At 38.6% G+C, this 9,953-nt stretch overlaps 1 protein-coding gene across 1 annotated transcript in view; it reads left to right on the top strand.

Annotated features, from left to right (window-relative positions):
- Window positions 1-1,594: 1,594 nt before the first annotated feature.
- The window catches only part of LOC107748089 (retinoic acid-induced protein 2-like), an 18,776-nt gene continuing 10,417 nt past the window's right edge, over window positions 1,595-9,953 (top strand). The window contains exon 1 of the mRNA XM_016562747.1: window positions 1,595-1,843. The gene's annotated coding sequence lies outside the window, so the exon portion shown is untranslated. The remainder of the gene's footprint in view (window positions 1,844-9,953) is intronic.

Raw genomic sequence — 9,953 nt, 5'->3', positions numbered from 1 at the left:
TTCTGACAGAGCCGTCAATGAAAGCTAATCCAAGCCTCGGGAAGCCCAACCTCAGCCACGAGAGCCGCTCATGTCGACATCTTCATCAGCCTGCTTCACTATGGCTGCTTTAAGTTACCATAGTAAAACTCTGCTATTATGGTCACTGTTGACAAAACCAGGAATGAAAGAAAACACTGGAAGCTGCTTATACGATCTGAATTTGATTTTACTGTAGTAAAACTACAGTCCTCTGGTGGAAACTATAGTTACCAGTGTGCAATGAAAGGGATTGTAGTGTTCTGTTTTCAGAAGAAAACGCTCAACTAGACTCAAAAAGCAATGCTTTCTAGGGTCTACAACTATCAATGTTAACATGCATCATGTTTTTTTCCCACATGCATAATGGTAACCTCATGTTTTTGTACGTCACTAATACTATTATGCATGTGCAGAAAACATGATGTTACCATAGTAACATGTCCAAAAGCATGGTATTAATATGATGCATGTTTTTAAAAAAACATGGTATTGTCATAGCCCATGTCCAAAACCATAGTAATACTATGATACATGTCCAAAAAACATGATTTTACAATGGTAACATCTTCAAAAGCATGGTAGTACTATGATGCATGCATATAAAAACATGGTAATTTCCATGTTTTTGGACATGTGCTTTGATAATACCATGTTGTTTTATACAGCCATCATAGTAATACCATGCTTTTAGACATGTTACCATGGTAATACCATGTTTTTGCACATGCATCATAGTAATACTATGTTTTTAGACATGTACTATAATAATACCATGTGTTTTTGTACACCCATCATAGTAATATCATGATTCTGGACATGTTAGTTACCATGTTAATACTACGTTTTTTTTTTTACCATGGTAATGCTACATTTTTTACATGTGTTACCACGGTAATACCATGTTTCTGGATGTTACCATGGTAATGCAATGTGTTTTGCACATGCACTATAACAACACCATGTTTTTTATACATGCGTCATAGTAATACCATGTTTTTACCATGGTAATCCGATGTGTTTTGCACATGCATCAGCGTGATACCATGTTTTGGACATGTTCACATGGTAATGTCATGGGTTTTGCACATATATACAGTTTTCTCAGTACCATGCTTTTATATGCCTCGTGGTAATTAGAGTGATACCATGTTTTTGTTTGCATGCATTAATTTAGAATAAAACCATGTTTTTGTACGTGCGCCGTGGTATTACAATGTTTTTTGATATGTTAACATAACACCATGGCTTTGTATGGGCCATAGTAATACCATTCTGTACATGCATTAGAGCAATACCATATTGCACATTACATTTTGTGCATGCACTATGATAATACCTTGGGTTTTGGAATGATGCCGTGTCTGATTATGGAAATATTATGGTATATCCCAAAATGCCATGCTATTATCACTACCATGGTACACCTTTGTAAGTGTAATGAATAATTTGATTATACATTAGGATGCTGCGTTTGGATGCTATATGCGGAGAGAGAGACTGTGTGAGTAAGACACACACACACACACACACAGAGAGAGAGAGAGAGAGAGAGAGAGGATCACAGCGGTACGGCCACAGACGAGCGTCACACCGACGCATCCGTCGCGCTTTACGGTGAAACGCGCGACACAGGCCTGCGTCCGCCACCGTAAACCGACACACACAGCGGATCATTCGCGTCTCGTATGAGGCACACGAGCAGCCAAACCCTTCTTCCAGCGGAAACCGACGGGTGTTTCATGACATCGATCGGGAAGAAAACGAGGAGAATCCAGGAATAACGCGCAACTCCGGAGCGACATTAGCCTATATTCATTCCGAGGTAACGCGTGATCGCCTTCATATGTGTGAGTGTGTGATTGTGTGATTGTCAATGTTCCGTTACGGGCGGGTTTTACACATCGTTTTATGCATTGGCACAGGATTGCATTGCTTTCTTCGCTATATAATGTTATATAGTGCTGTAATAGAACAGCATATAATGTCTATCCAAAAACAGGGTGTCGTTGGATAGAGAAACAGACGTGACACCCCACAGTAAACCCGTCGGGCGGCTGCGCAGGTGCATCTCTCGTGGATTTAAAGGGATTCATAAATCACAGATCGTATTGAACTGCTTAAGGACATTATATATTCTTATACTTAAACAATTAGGCCGCTTAGTATGCTACAAATAACGTGGATAAATGTTACTTTGAAAGGTTTACGCGTCCCTGAGTGATGCGTTGTTGAAATAACAGATGATGTTTGTCTTAAAGGGACAGGTCACCTAAAAATCCAAATTGAGTCAATATTTACGCACCCTCATGACGTTACAAACCCTTGAACTTTACAGTATTTCATGACGCAAAAGCATTGTATGGAACAGATCGCCAATGATATTAGGCTAAATAATAAATAGTCATAGCCGTGTTCCGTACAATGCTTTAGCGTCATTAAATACTGTAAAGTTCACGGTTGTCATGACGGTGAGTAAATATTGGCAGAATTTGCATTTTTAGGTGAACTGTCCCTTTAAGACTAACATCTCTGTTATTCCAACAACATGGATGGGGACTGAGCGATCAAGGGTAAAAGGATATTTATCCATTCATTCATTCATTCTGAAGCCATAAATTTGGGTAAGGAACTGCCATAATTCTCAAAAATTCTATAAATGGCATTTTTAAATTTTGGGTGTACTGTTCCTTTAATGTGTGTGCCTTGGGGATTGTGGGAGTTAGATATGTTTCCAAATAGCTGATGGGTAACACAAGAGCTCCCTAGTGAGATATATGGACATAATTAGTTGTGGTAATGGTACAAGCTCTCGGTTTGACAATGCTTAGACTTTAAACACTTTAAAAATGGTGTCTAAATGTATTGGACATGTAGGCAGAGAATAATCTCATTGTGTTTTTCTCACTGCCAGAGTGACAAAGAGGCATCTTACAAACACATTTAGCAGTTCTAATAAAATTGCACTGTACATCAAATCAATAATAGCTTCCTGAAATGCCCATTTCAAAGACAGTTATGATGTTACAGGCTCTAGAAATGTTGCAAATGGAATGTAACAGTGTTTTTTAGGAGGCTGTGACATCATAATGGGGCTGTATGGTGTCCGTGGTAACAGTGGAACTGTAGAATTGTTTATGTCCTTGGTAAGCGTTCCGGCGATTGAGTTAATCAGTGCTGCCTCACGCACTCAAACATGCACTTCTAAAAGCATTAGGTCACGTTTGAAGGCTTGAAAGCTTTGGGGGTCAAACCGAGGCTGGGTTTTCTTGACCTTTGCATGCACACGTTCACAAATATAAAGGATATATCAGTTCATTAAATTGGCCTGAAGAGCACATCAGTATTCACATGTTAGCACCTGTCAACACCCACTTCACTCTAATCAACCAATTAGCATCCAATAATATAAAAACTGTACATCATAAAGACAATATATGCATGTTGATTTATTCCAAATCAGATATTTTAGTCATACTAAATTGGATATCATTCGAAAGCGTAAACACTCAAAATGAATCTTGTAAACACTGTGAAATCAGACATTGTGTTACCATGAAAATGGCACTTTAAAACCTTTTAGGAGGCTCCTCCCCTTAGTGGGTGGTGTCAAGTGTCATATTATAAAATGTTACTACAATATTTGGTAACACTTTATTTTAAGGTGTCCTTGTTACACGTTACATGTACTTACTATTATAATAACAATTAAGCATTTTCTTTCCGAACACGGAACTGGCATGCAGCTGATTGCGGTAGAGGAGGAGGAGGGGGGGGGGGATCACGATGTCAGCTTAACATCGTGATGTCTGTCAGCCATTGGCGATGGACGATGTCATCGTCTATCGGCCCAACCCTAGTAACAAGGACACTTAAAGTGTAACCCAATATTTTATAATCAAAACCTTTTCTAATCTTGACAAATCATGTATCATTGGAAAAGTCTCAACATTCCATATTTTATACATTTTATTTTGTGATTGAAGTAAAATTGTGATAGAAATGTATACATTTGTGACAGGAATGGCATTAAAAAATGCTTTTGTTCTTCTCATCTCAATTTTTGTGATATCAACTTCAAATTTGGAACATAACTTTAGACATATGGCTTTGATTTGATAGCAATTTTAGCATTTTTTTTTAGTATGGTACATTTTCATTACAGTAAATGTAAGCTTCTATAACTTTATTACACTTTAATATATATATATATATATTTTTTTTTTGTGCTAATTTTTCAGCAATATTCATATCAACTTCAAATTTGGAACATAACTTTAGACATATGGCTTTGATTTGATAGCAATTTTAGCATTTTTTTTTAGTATGGTACATTTTCATTACAGTAAATGTAAGCTTCTATAACTTTATTACACTTTAATATATATATATATATTTTTTTTTTTGTGCTAATTTTTCAGCAATATTCTGTTGATTGTTTTTAAACATATTGCAAATTAAGATCTTCCGAGAGGTTGCCAGGATGTTTTGGTGCATGCAAAAATATAATAAATTGTACATCATAAAGGCAATATTTGGTCATTTTTTTAATAATTTGGAAACTACTAGGAGAATATATATTTCAACTTATTTAAAAATACTTACAGAATATTCACAATATATTTATTTTACTGGCAAAATAAAACTCTTTTTTGCAATGTTTTTATTTATTTATTTAGCCAGTAAGTTTCCAAATGTGACATTTTTATATTAAAATATTAAAGTAAAAATACAGCTAAATATTTATTTTTTATTGCAGTTGTATTAGTGAAATTAAATGATTAAATATCATAATTTGTGAAAAAAACAATGCTTTTGTCATTTAACTAGCTTTTTACTGCATTTTAATTGCATTGAACATATTGACTCTGCTAATCAAGTGTTGTTGTTTTTTTTCCGTTTGTTTTTTTGTATTGTCAAAAGGGCAAATTTTTTAAGATGTACTTTCTTTGTCTTTTTTTGTAAAACCATAGCAAACACTTCTAGAGAATGATTTCTAGGTTCAGACAATCCGTGCAATTCCCGAGTAGTTGCCTAATCTTATTTTAGGCCTTAAGCCACGGGCCAGTCAACTCAGGAATGTCCTGTGTCGACAGCGTCAGACTCGCTGTCCCCTCGTCTTTTGGGTTGCACTTTTAAAATGCAGGAGGAGGTGGAGCATCACGTGTGTGTGTGTGTGTGTGTGTGTTTGTGTGTGTGAAAGAATGTTGTTGCATTCAGGGTGAACGACCGCAGATGATGCACAGTCACAACCCAACATTCAGATGAACAAGCGTCTATTTAACATCACATTCATGCAAAAACGGCAATTTAACAACCTCTTCATGTTCTTTTTTGGTTACATTTTGTCGTTAGATTGTGATTTGAATTGTAGTGTTTATGTCGAGCTGGCTAGTTTGTGGTGTTGTGTTTAGGTGTTGTTCACACTGATAACAGCAGATTCATAAAGGATCGCATGGACATCTCAGAGTAACAGGAACAGTGGTTGCTAAGGCGTTGCTATGCAGTTATGGTGTTCCGAGCATGTTGCTATGAAGTTACTAAGATCTGAGTGTGTGCCAGGGTGTTTGGAGTGGTTGCTAGGGCATTAGTTGCTAGTGTATTTTGGGTGGCTGCTAGGGCATTGCTATGCAGTTGCTAAGGTCTTCTGGATGGTTTCATATGTATACACTTTCATAAATGGTTGCTAAGGTGATAAAAGTGTTCTAAGCAAGTTGCTATGAAGTTACTAAGGTTATTGGATGGTTGCCGGTGTATTTGGGTGGTTGCTAGGGCATTGTTATGCAGTTACTAAGGTCCTCTGGGTGGTTGCCAGGCTGCTCAAGTGGTAACTAGGGCATTACCATGCACTTGCTTAAATGTTCATAGTGACTTCATAGAAACTTGCTTAAGAGACTATGAACACCTTAGCAACTGCCTAGCTATGCTCTAGCAACCAACCAAACACACTGGCAACCATCTGATAATCTTGGTGTTTTTTTTGTAGTAAACGAAGTTACTACAATTATTGGATGGCTGCCAGTGGGTCTGTGTGGTTGCTAGGGCACTGCTAAGCAGTTGCTAAGGGGTTCATAGTGTTTATAGCATGTTATTAGGATTAATCGGGGGTTGCCACGGCATTGCTATGCAGTTCTTAAGGTGTTCATAGCGTTTAGAGCATGTTTCTATTAAGTTACTAAGATTGTTGGATGGTTGCCAGTGTGTTTGGGTGGTTGATAGGGCATTGCTATGCAGTTGCTAAGGTGTTCAGAGTGTTTTAAGCAAGTTGTAATCTTCTGGATGGTTGGGTTGTTGCTAGGGCATTGCTATGCAGTCGCTTGTTGCTAAAGAGTTACTAAGGTTCTCTGGGTGTGTAATACGGTGTTCCGTGTGGTTGCTAGGGCTTTGATGTACAGTATTGCTATTGTGTTCAGAGTGTTTTAAGCATGTTGCTATGAAGTTACTAAGATCTTTTGAGAAGTTGCTAGGTCATTGCTATGCAGTTGCTAAGGTGTTCATAGTGTTCAAGATTAATCAGTGGTTGCTAGAGCATTGCTATGCAGTTGCTAAGGTGTTCAGAGTGTTTAAAGCAAGTTGCTATCTTCTGGATGGTTGCCAGGGTGTTGCTATGAAGTTACTATGTTACTAGTTACTTGCTATGAAGATAATCTGAGAATTTGCTAGGTCATTTCTATGCAGTTGCTAAGGTCTTCTGGATGGCTAATAAGGCCTTGATACACAGAAGGTGTTTTTTACACTATCAAACTAGTTTTATGCATCTGTCAAACACTCTGTCACAGCTCTCTCTAGTATGTAGTTGACTTTACTCTGAGATATTGTACCAGCACCATCACTTCCATATTTCATCTGGCGTCACCCTACACCTCGTTTAGGCAGGTGATGCAGTACAACAGCGTTTGATTGCATTGTACTCATTAGATTAAATCTTCTGTCATGTCCGTTTCATGTGTTCGGTCGAGTAGGTGCTCATGAGATTGTCTCACTGTTTCCTGTATAGATTCTGCTGTTGGCCCCTGACCCTGTTGTCATAACAGCAGGCTTGAGTTACTTGCGCATGAGGGCCATTTAGCAGTTAATGATAACGGATGTACAGGGACGAGCTGCTACCTGCTGTCTGCCCTATACGGATCACATTACTTCATATTTAATTAAAACGCCCCTCCAGTGGAGCCTATTTATAGCATCTGCCACCACAGTCCACTGGTGGGACATCCCAGAGCTCTGAACCACTGATCTCAGACCAGTTTGAAGTTTTTATGTTTGCTGTAAGTAAGAGCAGTATTTAAAAAATGTAATTAGATCTTTAAATTCCTAATAAAATGTTTTTATTACATTGTAGGAGGGGCCAAGTCATGTCCAGAGACTGTCATGTAAGCAACAGCAAAGAACACACTAGCAACTCTCCAGAAGACCTTAGCAACTGTATAGCAATGCCATAATAAAAACTGTACAGAATACCCTAGCACCCATTAAATCACATAGCAACACGCTAAGGTGACTGCATAGCATAGCAACTGCATAGCAACGCCTGTGTAGCTACCTAGAAAACCCTAGCAACCAGCTACAATACCACCAAAAACACCATTGCAGTCACATGGTAGAATCACTCTGAATATCATAGTATCCATATAGTAAAGCCTTCATTGCTATGCAGTTGCTAAGGTGTTCATAGTGTTCAAGATTAATCAGTGGTTGCTAGAGCATTGCTATGCAGTTGCTAAGGTGTTCAGAGTGTTTAAAGCAAGTTGCTATCTTCTGGATGGTTGCCAGGGTGTTGCTATGAAGTTACTATGTTACTAGTTACTTGCTATGAAGATAATCTGAGAATTTGCTAGGTCATTTCTATGCAGTTGCTAAGGTCTTCTGGATGGCTAATAAGGCCTTGATACACAGAAGGTGTTTTTTACACTGTCAAACTAGTTTTATGCATCTGTCAAACACTCTGTCACAGCTCTCTCTAGTATGTAGTTGACTTTACTCTAGATATTGTACCAGCACCATCACTTCCATATTTCATCTGGCGTCACCCTACACCTCGTTTAGGCAGGTGATGCAGTACAACAGCGTTTGATTGCATTGTACTCATTAGATTAAATCTTCTGTCATGTCCGTTTCATGTGTTCGGTCGAGTAGGTGCTCATGAGATTGTCTCACTGTTTCCTGTATAGATTCTGCTGTTGGCCCCTGACCCTGTTGTCATAACAGCAGGCTTGAGTTACTGCGCATGAGGGCCATTTAGCAGTTAATGATAACGGATGTACAGGGACGAGCTGCTACCTGCTGTCTGCCCTATACGGATCACATTACTTCATATTTAATTAAAACGCCCCTCCAGTGGAGCCTATTTATAGCATCTGCCACCACAGTCCACTGGTGGGACATCCCAGAGCTCTGAACCACTGATCTCAGACCAGTTTGAAGTTTTTATGTTTGCTGTAAGTAAGAGCAGTATTTAAAAAATGTAATTAGATCTTTAAATTCCTAATAAAATGTTTTTATTACATTGTAGGAGGGGCCAAGTCATGTCCAGAGACTGTCATGTAAGCAACAGCAAAGAACACACTAGCAACTCTCCAGAAGACCTTAGCAACTGTATAGCAATGCCATAATAAAAACTGTACAGAATACCCTAGCACCCATTAAATCACATAGCAACACGCTAAGGTGACTGCATAGCATAGCAACTGCATAGCAACGCCTGTGTAGCTACCTAGAAAACCCTAGCAACCAGCTACAATACCACCAAAAACACCATTGCAGTCACATGGTAGAATCACTCTGAATATCATAGTATCCATATAGTAAAGCCTTAGAAAACCACCTAGATGATGTTACCAACCACTTAGCGGCCAGATAGCAATGCCTTACAACAACCCGCAACCACTACAACAGCCTAGCAATCACATAGCAGCATGCTGAAAACCACTCAGAATACCCTAGCAACCACATAACAATGCCCCTAGCAACCACTCAAAACATATTTACAGTTACATAGTAACATGGTAAAAACACTCAACATCTTAGTATCCATAAAGGAAAGGCAACATACTTAAAACACTCGCAAAACCTTAGCAACCTAGGAGGAACATATTGACAGTCTTAAAACAGTCGGAACACCTTAGTAACCCAGAAGAATGTAGAAACAGCATAGCAACACACTTAAAACAGTCGTAATACCTTAGCAACCCAGAAGAACATAGCGATGCACTTAAAATGCTCAGAACACCTTAGCAACTCAGAATAGCATAGCAATGCACTTAAAACACTCGGAACACCTTAGCAACCCAGAAGAAAACAGCAACAGCGTAGCAACACACTTAAAACACTCAAAACACCTTAGCAACCCAAAAGAACATAGCAACAGCATAGCAACACACTTAAAACACTCATAACACCTTAGTAACCCAGAAGAACATAGCAATACACTTAAAACCCTCAGAACACCTTAGCAACCCAAAAGAAAATAGCAACAGCATAGCAACACACTTAAAACACTCAGAACACCTTAGCAACCCAGAATAACATAGCAACACAATTAAAACACTCAGAACACCTTAGTAACCCAGAAAAATGTAGCAAGAGCATAGAGACGCACTTAGAACACTCGGAAAACCTTAGCAACCCAGAACAACATAGAGACGCACTTAAAACACTCTAAACACCTTAGCAACTTAGCAGAACATAGCGATGCATTTAAAACACTTAGAGACCCAGAAGAACATAGCAACGCAGTTAAAACCCATGAAACACCTTAGCAAATCAGAAGAATATAGCAACTGCGTAGCAACGCTCTACCACCCACAACACCCCAGAAGTTGTGTTTAGAGGTGATTCTGTTGTCTTCTGGAGTTTAATGGTGTTCAGTGATGGGGATACTGAAAAATCTTTGTTGCCATAATCCTTCCTTATCAGTGTGTGTGTGTGTGTGTGTGTGT

The sequence above is a fragment of the Sinocyclocheilus rhinocerous genome, unplaced genomic scaffold, assembly GCF_001515625.1.
Source record: "Sinocyclocheilus rhinocerous isolate Xijiao unplaced genomic scaffold, SAMN03320098_v1.1 scaffold6644, whole genome shotgun sequence".
NCBI lineage: Eukaryota > Metazoa > Chordata > Actinopteri > Cypriniformes > Cyprinidae > Sinocyclocheilus > Sinocyclocheilus rhinocerous.
The sequence above is the reverse complement of the archived record's forward strand: the minus strand, read 5'-3'. Positions and strand labels throughout refer to the sequence as shown.